Source organism: Labrus bergylta, chromosome 18 (genome assembly GCF_963930695.1).
Source record: "Labrus bergylta chromosome 18, fLabBer1.1, whole genome shotgun sequence".
Taxonomy (NCBI): domain Eukaryota; kingdom Metazoa; phylum Chordata; class Actinopteri; order Labriformes; family Labridae; genus Labrus; species Labrus bergylta.
The window spans coordinates 19,954,508-19,969,789 of NC_089212.1; the positions used below are offsets into that span (position 1 = coordinate 19,954,508).

Below are 15,282 nucleotides of genomic sequence, written 5' to 3' on the forward strand. Positions count from 1 at the left end.
AACCACCCTTAAAATTAATTCAGTGTTTACTTCAAAAAGATAATCACACAAAGTGCTCTTACAAGTGAAAATGACCCCCAAAAAATATCCCAGTTTCTCAAATGTGAGTATTTGCTGCTCTTAGGGTTGATTAGAAAAAATATTTTAAAAGTTCAGATGTCACCTTAACATTAAGACATGTTTTACCCATGACTGTTTTTATTTATCTTGTAATTAATTGGCATATTCACAGCATGAAATGTCACAAAGCTTATTGCCAATTACAGCTCCAGTCTGGGAATCATTTATTATTCCACAAGAGCTTCAATCATTGGCAGTTAGTGTAATAAGCCAGGCCTGACCACTCAGTCGTTCGACATCTAAAAGCCCTAATGGGAAATCAGTGTTTACTGCGAGACACATTCAGGTGAATCAGGAGCGTACATGAAGAATGGAAGACAGTCATGGTACGATTAGGCAACACTGATTTATCAAGCAAAAAAGGAATATATCGTCTGGTTCAAGCTTTTTTTTTTTCTGTCTTCTCTTTAATTTAACAACAAATACTTTTGAATTACAAACATTTCAAGACATCAGCATGTCTCTTTTGAACTTGTAATGGCCATTAAATGCAGACTTAACTTAATTGCCTATTAAGGGAAAAAACACTAACTGCAGGCTCAATCCACAATAACTGCAACACTGATGAATAATGCAGATTCAATATATTTACTTTGCATACAACACAGTTAGCCGGCATGGCCAGGTGACCTTTGAAATTGCAAAGTGTTTTTTTTTTTTTTTTAATGAGGAATGGTTTGTACTAAAAAATTCAAATCCTATTTCTTTATTTTAAAACCATACCATGCAGGCTACATGTAGCATCATTAAACATATATGACTGATGGTTACACGTTACTAAATTAAATCAACATAACTACAACAGTGGTTTTTAAATGTCTGTAAATGTCAACAGTTTAAGTAAGGTGAGTGTGGTGGATTTCTTTGATACTGAGATGCACTGTTTGGATGGTGGATGATGCTGGCAGGATAACAAGGAGTCAGTGGGGAATAAGGAAAGAGGTTTATGGGTAAATAATCTGTTGGAGTCTACAATTTAAGGCAGGAAAATCCCTTAATCATTTGCTTTACATGATCTAAAAGAGCAGATGGGGTATGAGCAATACAAACTAATGACAATGACATACCTACGACTGTCCACCAGCTGGGTTTGCTAAGTTTGCTAACTTAATGGTCTTCCTATTTTAGAAGTCAACACAGTAAATACGAAAAAGTGTAAACCTCAAACCAAAGTGTGCACCAACAGGAACTGGGGGTCGTTGAAAAATCCCTGATCAATCAACTAAGAAAATATATTTGTACACAATTTATTTTCTTTGAATTAATGAATCCATACATTTTTGCATTTCTATTCATGAGTTGATTTGTTTTTTTAATCATAAAATGATATGTGGTTGTGCACCCTGTACATTCAGTCTCTCCAGAGATGATGTCACAATAATAGAAATCCAACTAATGCCTGTTCATTCTGCACGGTTGGTAGAGCAGCTGGAGAGCAGCTGTACAGCGGCTACAGTGCTTATCGCATTGGTCGCAGGATCGACAAAAGCAGAGACAGTCGGTAAAATGTTAATATTAATTCTGTTGAACCAGTGAATTTTATTTTTAAATTGAACCAAAATTCACAATTGTGTAATTGGGTTTGCAGAGTGTGGCCACTGTTTGCAGTCTTACAATTACAGCCGAACGTTGATCTAATCACGTTGTTCCCAACTTAAAGCTTTTGAATAGCTGTTTTCATATAAGCACAAAACACCATGACTTTTTTCCTGACTTTTGCCAGCCATCTTCCTGTAAAAAAATCTGCATGTTATCAGGGTGAGCTGATGTGTGATTACAGCAGGAAGAAATTCAGAAACAATTCACCGCAGGCTAGCAAGAGATACTGATGAGGTTAAACCAGTGGGACCTTTGTGCACATAATGAAGCTTCGCCATTCTCTTTTTCTGTTCGCCAGTAATGTATTTACTACTTAAGTGAATATGACAGATTACGTAAAAGTCTCCTGCTGTGAGGTGAATATGTGTACAGGCAATTTACCTTATTTTAGAGGCAGCTGGTGCTAAGTGTAGAACGCTGAAGATGGCTTGCTGATAAAGAAGTGCTTGGGGGTGGGGACTTTTTGACACAGTTAATACATCAAACAAACGTTCCCCTCATTGTCCTGTTTATACTCGCTCTAAAATACTTTTCCAGGCCTCAGTTTGTGAGTCAATCCTTTTTTTTTTTTAATGTTTTTTCAGGATATCTGTTTCCAGTACCATGTACATGTGGTACATTCACACCTTACTGGGCTGTTATTAGCCTTGTAGCTGCACTTTAAAATGTCTTGCTCCTTTGCTACCACTTCATATCCACTCAGTGCAACCAAAGAGCACCAGACCAGTGAATCAATATTAAATAAGAGGGTGTACAAATAACACTGACCACTGAGAAACACACACACTCACACACACTCTACAACAGCAGATACTAAGGAGCTTGTATTTGCTGGAGCTTGGAACTGGTCGTTAACCTCGCTTGAACAAATGACACCTGAAGGATTTGCGGGTCTGGTCTGATGCCAAATTTAGATCTGGCTGCCCTGAGAAGTGTAAATCCAAATGAGTCAAAGCCCTCCGTAGCAAAGGGGAGAATTTACTCAAACCCTTTCATATTAAAGCCCATGAAGGCTAGAAGCAAGATATCAATCTCTGCCTGTGAAATGGGATTTCACTTTCTCCGGCCCGGCAAAGAGATCAATAAAATATCACAACTTGTGTTTTCCTTTCACAACAAAATGTCTTGAGGAGGGTACAATCCACACATCTCAATCACTGATAATACAAAGCAAAGACCCGCACTTCCTTTCAAAACTATCGCTCCAGAAGAAATTCTTTCCACTGAGGAATAAACGGCTAACATTTGGTGAGCAAGCTTTGAGTTTTCAGGCTTTGAGCTGTTTGAACAGCTTGTCAGAGAAACTTTAAACCGCGCTTTATACTTTCCCTCAAATGTTTCATCGCAACTGTTTTCTCTTCATGTTTTCATTCCTTTGAATCTAAACATTTCACCGTCATAAATTCTACTTTACAAGTTGATCATTTCTATTTCCTGTTTTTATCAGCCTAAAATTAAAATTGTTTAACATGTTTTGATTAATAGTCGGCCTAGAAAAAGGCTTTTTTATTTTTATTGTATTCTGCATTACTGTTATAAATCAATACATTTTTTCGTGTGGTTGAATGGTTGCTATAAATGTTTATGCAAAATGTATCTAATGTTTATCTTACACAACTTCTCAGCTCAAAATCTTGCAAATCCTGACTGTACATAGACCTTAACACGAAGGCTCACTGTTCATTCCACCTTAAACTCTGTTATTTGCACACAATGGGAATGAAGCACGGTCTGTGCAGTCTTTCCTTTGAGCGTCTGTCGCAGGCTCAGTCTTTAATAAGGTGTTTCAGTCTACATAGCTCCACCTCGCAGCACTGATACAAAAATGAAGTGCTGTCAGTATCAGCACAGCAGGAAAACCAAACTCAGACAGGAACAACACCTCCTGTGTGTCCTAACAGCAGAGTGACGAAACCAAAATATCCATCCAAATAAACAACCTGTAATACTGCAGAGACTATTTTCAATAAAAGCCATTTTACACCATTTTTCAATCGCACTACCAAATATGAATTGTATCTTTTCCCAAAATACATTTTTCATGCTGGAAGAATTCTCAGATATAAAACATATTTCCAAAGCAGGTGGCTGGACAATATACATCATTTATATACAAACCAAAGTGTAAAGTGAGGAATTTTACTGATTTGGCATTTTAACCGGAAGTTTGTGAAGTGATGGCGACAACAATAACCCAGTAATGTTTTAGTTTTTTATGCTTCCATTAAGGTTACAGTTGTCTTAAACAAGATTAACAAACCCCAAAGTAACCCATCATCAAAACTCTTATCTACACATTTAGGAATAACAACAAATGAATGGACTTGAGCTTGGATCTTTTCTTATCTTCTGACTATTCAAAGTGTGTTTTATACCATATCACATTCACACACCGAAGGCAGAGATTGCTCTGTAAATTGTCTATAAGTATTAGCTAATCCCATTCATAAACATTCACACGCCCATTCACTCCCCCAGTGGTTGTATTCTTGGACCAGTACCCTTAGAGTACACTGGGCATGTGCAAACTTGACCAGGAAACAGACCGCAGATTTTCTACTTGGCAGCCTGATGTTAAGTTCCAGAAAACACTACAAATGAAAAACAGTAATAACAAAACTAAGACTGAAGTGTTAACAGTGACAGGTAGAACTGTTAGCTACATGTGATTTGTTAACCTTGTTGAACATACTGCTGGAAGTCATGGCTAAAGTCCTTTGTTGTCTTCGGATAAAGGGCAAGTGATGGGTGCATCACAATATTACGCAATTGGGAATCAAACTTGCATATTTACAGCATCATCTTCAAAATCTTCTGTTCAAGTCCAAACTACAGGTATGTGTGTTTAGTCGACTAAATGGTTAAACGGAATAACCATCGCTACTAGTCAAAAATCACTAGTCAGTTAAAACAATTTATTTGTATTTTTGAAATTTCAGTTTAACCAACTAGGAAAATAGTCGAGATTGGAACTATCCAATCTAATACCCATAACAGGTCCGATATTGACGTAATTTACGCATAGGATATTGGACTGACGGAGCCAATTTTGTAGCCTCACGCATAATAGAAAAAAAAAATAATATAATACAAAAACATAATACAAAAAAAAATATTACAAATGTTTAGACAAAAGAATCCACCTTTCATGACAGCCCCATAAAATACCTTTTATCTTTGTCAATAAACGATTAGGAAATGATTTTTTCTGTACAATAACAATATCAGTTATGATAATAAAAAACAAAAGGTATCTGACCGTAACTGAAAAAAAGTGGATCAGTGCATCTCTAGACTTTCCTGCATGTCAATCCCTGATTTCAGACTCTATCCACTGTCCTGTCTCACCAATAAAGGCACAAAAAGCCCCAAAATGAAATAGTTTAAATCAAATCAAACATCTTGTTTCCCTTTTTTTCAAATGGAAAAAGTGTTACTTTCAACATCTGATTAGCAGAGATTGGTGTAAAATTAACTAACCCCAGATATTCAAGACTAGAAGAGTCAGAGGAATGAAATTATACGATAAAAATAACACATTCTGATGGTATTGGATATTTATGTATGACTAAAGATGACCAGTGTACTAGAAAGAAGAAGTGTCTTGACGTTGAAAGAAAGCCTTTGTATTGTTTCCGTTCTCTTGACTCTTAATAAATCTAGTAGCCACTGCCAGCTGGTGTCTTGGCTGCAGCAAAAAACAAACTTGAGCTTCAGCTGCAGGTAGATTGTGTTTGCTCAGCCTAGCAACTACTGAGCCATGGAAGAGCACCAGGGAGAGAGATCACACACACACACGCACACACGCACACACGCACACACGCACACACGCACACACGCACACACGCACTCACACGCACACACCACCTTGTCTCATTACGGCTTAACGGCTCATGCTTCAGCAAACACCCTCTATGATAGATCTGCCTCCGTTACAGCTCAAGTAGTGAATCTGGTTGTGACTGCATTATCTGACCCATCTTTATGTCAACATAAATGTATGACTGTTATCTGAACTCAGTAATACTTTGAACTGTCACATTTTCATGAGGGGGAAAAAAAAAAGCACTCGCCATCTGTGAAGCATAGCTGAGATGGCATGATCCCTTTAAATACAAGCGATGGAGAGAAAGAAAGAAAGCGGAGGAATCCATTCACATAATAGTATAAACTCAGTACTCAGTTAAAGTTTATAGAAAGTACTGATTCTGTTGTTTTTGTTTTGATGAGGGATTGGAAAATGGACTTGGATGCAGAAAATCTAAAATAAATTTGTTGGTTTAACAAACTGCAACCCTTTGAGTATAGCACTGATGGTAAATCTGCAAGGATAAGGGGATTAGCAGTTAATCATAAGAAATTACATCCCACATTCAAAGAAAATGTTGAAACATGCACTGGTTAACTTTCTTTATTAAAAGGATTTTCTGCTTTTCAGTCATCTATAGCAGTAACAGTTGAGTGTTTTTGGGATATCTTTGGGATGTGGGAAGTTGTGATGATCATTTTTCAAAATGTTTGACATTTTAAAGGTCAAGTGATTCACTGACCTTAAAGTGAAAACAATCATCACATTCACAGATAATGATAAATAGTAAATGCGCTTTTCTAGTCTTCTGACTACTCAAAGCGCTTTCACACCGCAGGTCACACCTACACATTCACACCCTGATGGTAGAGGCTGCTATGCAAAGTGATTATCAGAAGTAGCTAATTCCACAATACACAAGCATATGCCACTAACAAAGCAGCAGGAGCAATTGGGGGTTAAGAGTCTCTTGCCCATGACTCTACATGAGCATCTGACTGATTACCAGGACTGTTAAAAATAAGTAAGAAAATTAATGCCATTGCTTGTGTGATACTGCCTATACATGAAGAGATACACTACAAATCTGAGCTAATGAAATGTACTTCTTGCAGCTCTTTGGCGTCTCCCATCACTGTGCATGTGCATGACATTTCCAGATAATCAATTTCATACTAACAGCCTGACTAACAGGACGACTTTATATAATGTGTCCAATCCTTTTTTGTTTTTTTTAGAAAGTAATCCTTTTTACAGCGCTTCTGTAAAATAGTAATGAATGGATTCTCAGGCTAACTTGAATGAAAAAAGGGGGAGGGGGATTCTTGACACCACTGCCAGACCTTATTTCAGCCGCCTGCTTTTTTTTAAGTAAACAAATTACGCTTGGCTTTCCTGTAAAATCTCAGACCTGACCTGAGTTGATCTGAGTAAAAAGAAGAGATAGAAAGATAAGAGGTTTGATGAAAGCGACTGAGCTAACTACACAACAGGAAACCACATCACAAGGAAAGCCTCGTTTTCAGCTGCTAGAGATGACTAAACTATTTGAGAAAGTGTTACACACAGGACCGTTTGCATAATGACATGAACAGACTTCTTTATTTTGACGATATGGGTTATAAATGTAAGTTATTTCGGTATACAGCACTTGTTAATGTACAGAATCAGCGGAGATGCGTGAAAAAATCTTATACTGAGTTGAATTATATGTTGAGGTAGTTCCATTACTTAAATGTTTTTCTATATGTGTGATAAACATAAAAGTAAAGATACAATTTAAAAAACTAATGAGCACTAATAAGTGGTGACATTTCATTTACTTTGGACTTTCTTCAACTGTGCTGAGAACAGCCACGGACGGGACAACAATAAGAACAGAAAATATTGTTCTTTCTACAGTCCCCGTCTTGAATCAAGGTCAGCGCGTAATAGGCTCTGACAAATGTCAAACACATTACATAATCTCCTGGGCTGTGTCATTATAAGCATATGGCTCCGCAGTTGAGCCGCAAGAGCCTCTGGGACTATTATATGGCCCAATTCATAATACAGGACCCAGGTTTGCTCTTCTCGATGTGATTAACTGTCTCATGCAATACCTGATGGTAGCTTTATGTTCAAAAACATTAAGACTTACAGCGTCCTGAGTCATTTAAGTCTCCAAATGACACCTGCCTGAAACCAATTCTCCTTAAACAAACACCTATTATCTTTGCCTTCCCATGATTACCTTGGAAAACAAATACAGTGTGTGTTTATTCAACCAGTTCTAACCTCAATGGCCTTGTCTGTCCTTTATGGCTTTTACTACGGGAAGAGACAGGGGGCAGAGAGCACAGCAATTCAGATGACAAAGAAAGTAGGAGGAATTATTCATCTTCTCCTGTCGACACTTAGCGTCATCTAAAAGGTTTCTAACGGCGACACGGTCCTCCCATCAGCCACCTTTAGAAAGTTATGCAAGAAATCTGCTGCGCGTCAGTTTCAAATTGTTCCAAAGCCTGAGGCAGAAGACAAGCGGCTGTATAAATGAATACTTATGACCGTAATGCACAAACAGTGTGGATATTTATAAATTCCTGTGTTTAGAATGAGAATAAGGAGGCCAAATATTATGTGCTGTCCTTAATGATGCACAGTGGAAGTCCATAAAAGAACTGTGATTTTGTGTTTTTACTGTGTCCAATAGCACAGCCACAGAAATATCCTGTGTGTGTTTCTTGCTGCAAAGTAAACAGCTGAACAATGTAATCCAACCGGTATGTTCTCTGGCACAGAAATTAGTTCGTCTTTCCCTTTCTTTTGCATGAAAGAAAGGGAAAGGTTATTGTGCGTCTGTGTGACGGATAACTGTGTTGTTAGTGTGTGGTAAATGAAGATCTCTATCGACTTTTTCACACCAAACCACTTAGAACCTATTCTGGATAATGGATAGGAGGCATGGTGGATGGATAATGGATATATTAAGCTATTTTCAGCCAAATCCTTTTGTGTTTAAGAGGTCATTCCAAACGGCATTCAAATCAACCGTCTGAACCAGAATGTAATTTTCCAACCCGTACAGATCAAGATGAAGGTACCAGTAAAGCAGAATTTTCAAGAAATTCAAATATTCATTCATGAAAAATAAATATATTCTCAAGACAACTTTAGGTCAGGCAGCCAAGTACATTGCTAACCATTCAGCAATACTGCCCAACAGGAAAGTCTCTAAAACAGAACCTGCTGTGAAAGAGCCACTCGGCATGTTCTCAAAACAAAAGTAAGCAAAGCCAGGGGACAAGAACTTCTCTGATTGAAAGAAGCAATCCACACCTTCCATTGAAAAGTTGAGTTTAAACCATGGCCAAGTCAAGTCAATATATAGTATATAATATATATAGTGTTTATATAGCACATTTATAACAACCGAGGCGGACCAAAGTGCTGTACAGTAAGTCAAGTGGACATGTCACTGAAGTGTCCCCTTATTGGTCAAATGACAAACAGCCGCATCCTTATTTAAGTTTCCAAGGCTTTCCCACCAATGACGGCTCTAAACTCGCTGGTTTGCTGCGATCAGAAGAGACAAGGTTGAGGATTCAATCTTCATTTGAGAGAGGATGACATCTCTTCAACCTCGAAAGGCTTAATGGGACTTAAAAAGTGGGGCTGTACCTTTGATGTTTTCATGGAAATAAATCCAACCAATGTGTGCAGAGTGGATGCAAAATACAGTCAACCAATGCATGGCTTAGGTAACATTAATAAGCATATGATTTAAAATAGAGCTATTTCCTGTCAGGGGGATTGACGTTGTTGGTTATACTGGCCAACGTAGACGTTTACCGACCTCTGGCGAGTGTTGGGGTTCTGATCAGTAAGACAGTTCGCTTGTTTAATTGTGAGCCTAACATGCACTGACGTACCCCATAGTTGTATAAATATCAACATAGAACATGTACCCGTTGATGGAAACCACAATGGCAATTCTGTTGACAATGTTTTACATGAAAAGTTGAAATTGTTCTGCAGGATAAATGAAGCATTTTGTAGAGCAGGACGGAAGAACTGATTGACAAGACAAGAAGGCTGCAGAGATAGCCAAACCAAGACATCCTGCATGAAAAAAAGAAATCACATGGCTCTCTGTAAACAAAGCAGTTATGCAACAATCTGAGGTTGATGCTAACAACCCGGATGGACTCTGACCTCCTATCAACCAGCCCTAACTACACTGCACGGGGTGACCCTTGCTTGGGTCAGTGTGGAAGTGGGAGGGGACGACCACAACTGGGGCATGTTCAGACCTGTAGGGATGGCTGGAGGTGGTGGAGCCCATCCCCCCCCCCCCCCCCTTTAATGTGAGTCATGTTTCCCCTGCTCACTGTTGCCTGTTTCCCGCACAGAAGGGGGCGGGAATGGAAAGAGAAAAGCGCCATAATAAATGTAGTGAAACATCCTGCAAAAAAAAAAAAAAACCCTAACCACCACACAATGCAATGTGCTGTCATTCATTAGAGAGCAACACGTCCATCATTAGCCGGGTTGAAAAGTCACCACTACTCTGAAAACTCTGAAAAGGCAGAGGGGGGGAAGAGGGCTAGGATGCTGAAGGGGGAAAAAAAAAAAAAGTAGCAACAAGGAGCCCATTTAATGTGACACATTTGACACCTCCAAGTGTGCAAAGAGCAAACAAAACAAGGGGCAAAAAAAGTCATCAACAACAACAACAACAACAGTAGAGCAACGCTGAAGCCTTGCAATCATAATACGGCTGTGCAAACGAGAGAAGGTGATGCTCTGATTCCTGCCTTTGCAAACAGCAAAGAAAGCACGTCACACAGCATGGCTCTTTTATTTGTTGACAAGCCAAACTCCAACGCCGAGTGGAAAATAGGGTGTCAAAAAAAAAAGAAAAAAAAAAAAAAAAAAAAAAAAGGGGGCCAGCGCTGCGGCAGCCGCTCGTCCCTCCAGCAAGTTGTCTCCCCGGAAAAAAAAAATTCGGGGGGCTAGCTTGCAAGCTAGCGGCTCTGCTAGGCTATAATGTAACTGAGGAAGAGAGAGAAAGCACATTCACCTCCGTTAGCCGCTAACGCCCATCCCCCAACCCGACCAGCCTTCCCCTGTCTGCGTCCACCATCTTTAATCTGTGCTCCGTCTCCCTTCCCCGCCGCACAAAACACGACAAAAAAAAACACCACACACTCACCTTTAACGCTCATCGCCGAATCGATTATCGCCTTCCGAAAACAATAAATCGATTTTCGTTTTAATATCGTGCGTATTTTATTATTGAAAATTGGCCGTGCGAGCGGAACCGCGCCTTGAGAGAAGAGCAGCAATCCTAAACCGCCATCTGGTGGTATTTTCCTCTCTGTGATGCAGCGGGAGCGGCGCAGCCTCAGACCGAGACACAGCTGCCCCCTGGCGGACACACCGGGGCCGTGGCGGGGACGCGCCTCCGGGACTCTTTGGGGGGGGGCGGGGACGAGCACGGGAAAGGGGAGGGGAGGCGAGACCCCGCCAACACAACACCGACGGGTACGCGCACAGGAGTAGAGAGACTCCCCCACCCAATTATTATTTTGATAAGACTAATAAAGGAATTTTACAAAAATAATCAAGTGATTCAAAAAACTTATATATATTTTTCGTTCAAATTTGATGCAAAAAAATATATAATATAAAAATAACAAGTGTTCCCCTTGTTATTTTTATTTTTTTGTATTATATCTTTGCTTAGCTGTTAATACAACTTTTTTTTTAAACTTTTTTGTACTCTTTCTTTTTTTTCTTACAATGTTATTCTATTTTATATATAATTTTAACTTTTTTGTAGAAGCTGACTCAGGGAGAAACGCACAAGAATTCCAATGTACCTGTACTGTCCTGTACCTGTGCAAATGGCAACAAACATCTAAACTAAACTAAAACTAAATAACATGGCCCTCATGTGTGCTGTATCTTATTTATAAAAAGGCACGATTCATCATAGATCATTTTCTGAACTGATTATTAAGTTAGTAAAATGTCCAAAAGTAGTCAAAAGGTCACCATACATTCATAGAGACCGCAGTGAGATCATTTTATGTCTTGTTTTTGTCAAACTGAGCATGCAGTATTTAAAAAAAAGGGGGATTTAATAAAGGAATGCTGCTAAACTTGAAATTGGAGTTGCTGTTTATGTTTACTTATGTTTTTGCTTGAAAATCCCTGAGAGTATTTGTTGTTAATTTGAAATATCAAATTTTCAGATTATGTTTCTTTCCATCTCATGACCTCTCTTTAGAGCATCTCTTATAAAGGATTTGTCTTTAGATTATGACTTTTATAACCAGATGTTGTGGTTGGGGAAATAAATGTGCCACATGTATGGGTTTGATCTCTGACCTGGGGTAATGTTCGACACATCTCTCATATAAAATCTCTCGATAAAAAAGAAAAGAGTGATTGTTTGAACTCATGACCAAGCTCTTTGTGTCATTTGTCTCCACGTGGACCTCGAGGCTGAGGTTTGATGTGCTTAAACCCAATTACTGAGCCTGGATGGACGTGCATTACTCACTGCTGCTCACTGCAGCCTGATATTGCCGGAGAGACAGACAGAGACAGAGAGGCCTCACTTAATTATATTAGTCCCACTTGAGAGTCATTAAGTGGATATCAGACACCTGCATTACGTTTGTGTGTGTGTGTGTGCGTGTGTGTGTGTATAAAATAGAAATAAAGGCTGATAGAAATGCTTATGTAGCCATTTTAAAATCCTTGTTATAGATAAGGCATTGAGGTACACAGCCTCCACTCAGATGCACTCATACATACATAGACTAATGTACAGGGCGCTGTTTAATCTGTTGGATGCACTGTTGTTTGACATAGCAACGCCACGTCTTGCCCATTAAAGCTGCAGCCAGATCCTTGCCCCGGGGGTTAGTCACATACAGAAATAGGAACACAAACACAACCATTCAAACGTCGTCTTCTCTACTGTTGGTGTCATGAAGTATCCCACAGGTGTGTTATGAAGTTATTCAATGAGAAACATTTGATAAAAAACGCTGTGGTTTGACAACCGAAATAGGGGGGAAAAAGAGGTTGTAGAATCTTTACATTTTTACAAGGATCCTTTTGAAGAATTAACACCTCTGTGAGGAGCTATTAGAAAGTTATGAATCAGACTGAATTTAATACCTATGCCTTTATGTGACCTACAAAACCACACGAGACCATCAGCGACAAATCAGTCATTATAGTTCTTTTGAATGCCTGTAACCTCAGCCACCAGGTACATGTCAAACAAAGTGAGTAACTACACGCTGACGCACCACAGCAAAGATTCACAATAAGTAATTAACAAGTGTTTTTACTCCTAGGAAAACTTTGCCACTTTGTCAACAGGGGTCACCAAAATCAACATGTACTAGACGTTTTTCACAGGAGCTTTAAGAGACATCACAGATTGTGGTTTTGTGAAGAATATGTGTGAATACAAAACAATTGTCTTTATCATGATTTTGTAAAATTCACACTCTAAAATCTGATTGATCAACAGTGCAAAAACTTCCACATATGGGCAAAAACACAATCACAAATATCTTTTGGCCACTTCAGGGAAAGACTCTGTTGAATCTTTTTTCATAGATAAAGAAACCCCTATCTTAGTTCTTTTTATTCAACTTAAAAGTGGTCACACACAAGTAACACAGGAATGGGCAGGGATTCAGGGTATCTCTCCAGATCAAGTCATTTAGTAGTCAAGAGGTCCCAAACAGGGTGCCAGATAGTCTTTTTTTTGTCGCGCACCCAATGTACAGAGGCTATAGTCCTTGTTGCAGCTGCATGTCTTCCTCCACTCTCTCCTCTCGGCGTTTCCTGTCACTCTTCAGTCCTATCCAATAAAGGCAAAAATGCCCTTGCGAAAACAGACATTACCAACATGTTGGATAACATGGTGGTTTCTCAGCCTGTGTCATCTTGTTTCCTTTTTTTCATAAGCTGGAAAACAGTCTAAAATAATTCTACACTAATACTCAAATCCCCTCTCTCTAGGCAGACGCCACTGTTGGATAAATACATCATAAAACAAAATACATGGTGCAAAAAGAAGTTAAGGCACTGTAATTTTAGTTCTTCCTCTTCTTCTTCTTCTTCCTTAGATCCTCCTCACAAGAATAAGACATAATAACAGGAGAAAAAGAAAACAGGAATACAAGAAAACAAATTACCTCAGTGTCAGAAATAGATGATTTTGCAGGGCAGGAGGAGGGCCTGCTGCTTGTGTCAATAATGGGTGTGCAAATATCCCTTTTTCATTGCACCATCTGCAGCTGCCCTTTGTAAAAAAAAATTGCACTGATTTATATTCAACATTCATGCGAGTACATTTCTTTTAACCCACGTTTGAAAATGCTGAACATGCAATTTGTTTTTGTGAGACAACAGTGTAAAAAAAACATGCACCTTTATGTCATTATATCACCTTTGACCCTCATGATAAAGTCATAAATATGTTCCATGTTCCATATGCACACATAAACAGTACATAATATGAGCAAAGATTTGTTTAAACAGTCGTTTATTTGCATATTTAAACTCATAAAGCTGCACATTCAATAAACGTATTTTCTCTGAATCACTACGATTCATTTACTAAAAAGAAACTGTCTGGCTGATTATCATCTTGTCTTTTTTTTTTTTTCAACCACACAGACTGAGACAAAAGGCGCCCGTCTGTGCACGCTGTTGCAGCGTTTTGATCCAGTTTTTAATCTTGTCATCTTTCCTTTGGGCCAAAATCTAAATTCATTCTGCAGACACTTCTCCGGCTTAATCTGTTTTTCAATGTACCCGGTTCTCGAGCTAATGTAGGCGTTGCCATTCAGACTACACCTTACTTTTTACGTATGCATGGTGCAGTGTGGAGTTACATAACCTGCAGACTTCCTCAGTGTCTGCATCAGAGTGTCTGGATCCATGTTCAGTGTTGCAATTGCCCCAATTTCAAGTCATACTGCAGATTTTGAGAAATGGTACTCACATTCTACTTCTCACACACTTACACATGGTCATCCTTGGATGCACGCACTTATTACACTTTCAATCACAGCATCCACCCTTATTTAAAAAAAAAAGTATCCCTGGGCTGTAACCATGGCAACAGAGGCTGTCTGCAGAGCAAAACCCTTTTAGACTGTCAAGGTAATAGCAGGTTATAGCTCCAATATTGAAAAGTGCTGGCACACAGCTCAATCTGTGGGAAAACACGGACTCCAGGGGAGTCAAGAGCACATTGATGACTGCTGTTAGGGCTCATTTTTAACGTCCTGCGTGCTTAAGTACTCTCATTTGACGTGTTGAGTGTTACACAACGTACTTCTGTTTTATTCCGTCTCGTCTGTGGGGCTGTTGACTAACAGGGAGGCTCTATGTGGCCTGTTCTATTTTTAATTTCCTCTGACCTTGCCTTCAGTGTTTTGTGTCTGACACCCCGATGTGTCTCTTTTGCGTCCCCCCCAGCTCTCCCTCCTCTTGCGCTCTCTCTGTTGGTCATGCAAGATGTGTGAAAGCATGAGTGCCATGTTTGTTAATCTCACAACCTAACTTGTAAAGCAGAACATCGTCATTCAACTCACAAACCTCCATCACAGAAACACAATATTTTTTTTTTTTTTTTTGCTGCATTGCCTTATTTCTTTTGTAAAAAAAAAAAAAGATCCCCATCTTCTCTCAAGCTTTATCTCCACAAGGGTGTAATCTCCACTTACTCTTTT

At 39.1% G+C, this 15,282-nt stretch overlaps 1 protein-coding gene across 2 annotated transcripts in view; it reads right to left on the reverse strand.

The window, feature by feature from the left end:
* The window catches only part of stag1a (STAG1 cohesin complex component a), a 46,588-nt gene extending 35,705 nt beyond the window's left edge, over nucleotides 1–10,883 (reverse strand). For both annotated transcript variants that reach the window (XM_020638710.3, XM_065966196.1), the window contains exon 1: nucleotides 10,722–10,883. The gene's annotated coding sequence lies outside the window, so the exon portion shown is untranslated. The remainder of the gene's footprint in view (nucleotides 1–10,721) is intronic.
* Between the last annotated feature and the right edge of the window lie 4,399 nt (nucleotides 10,884–15,282).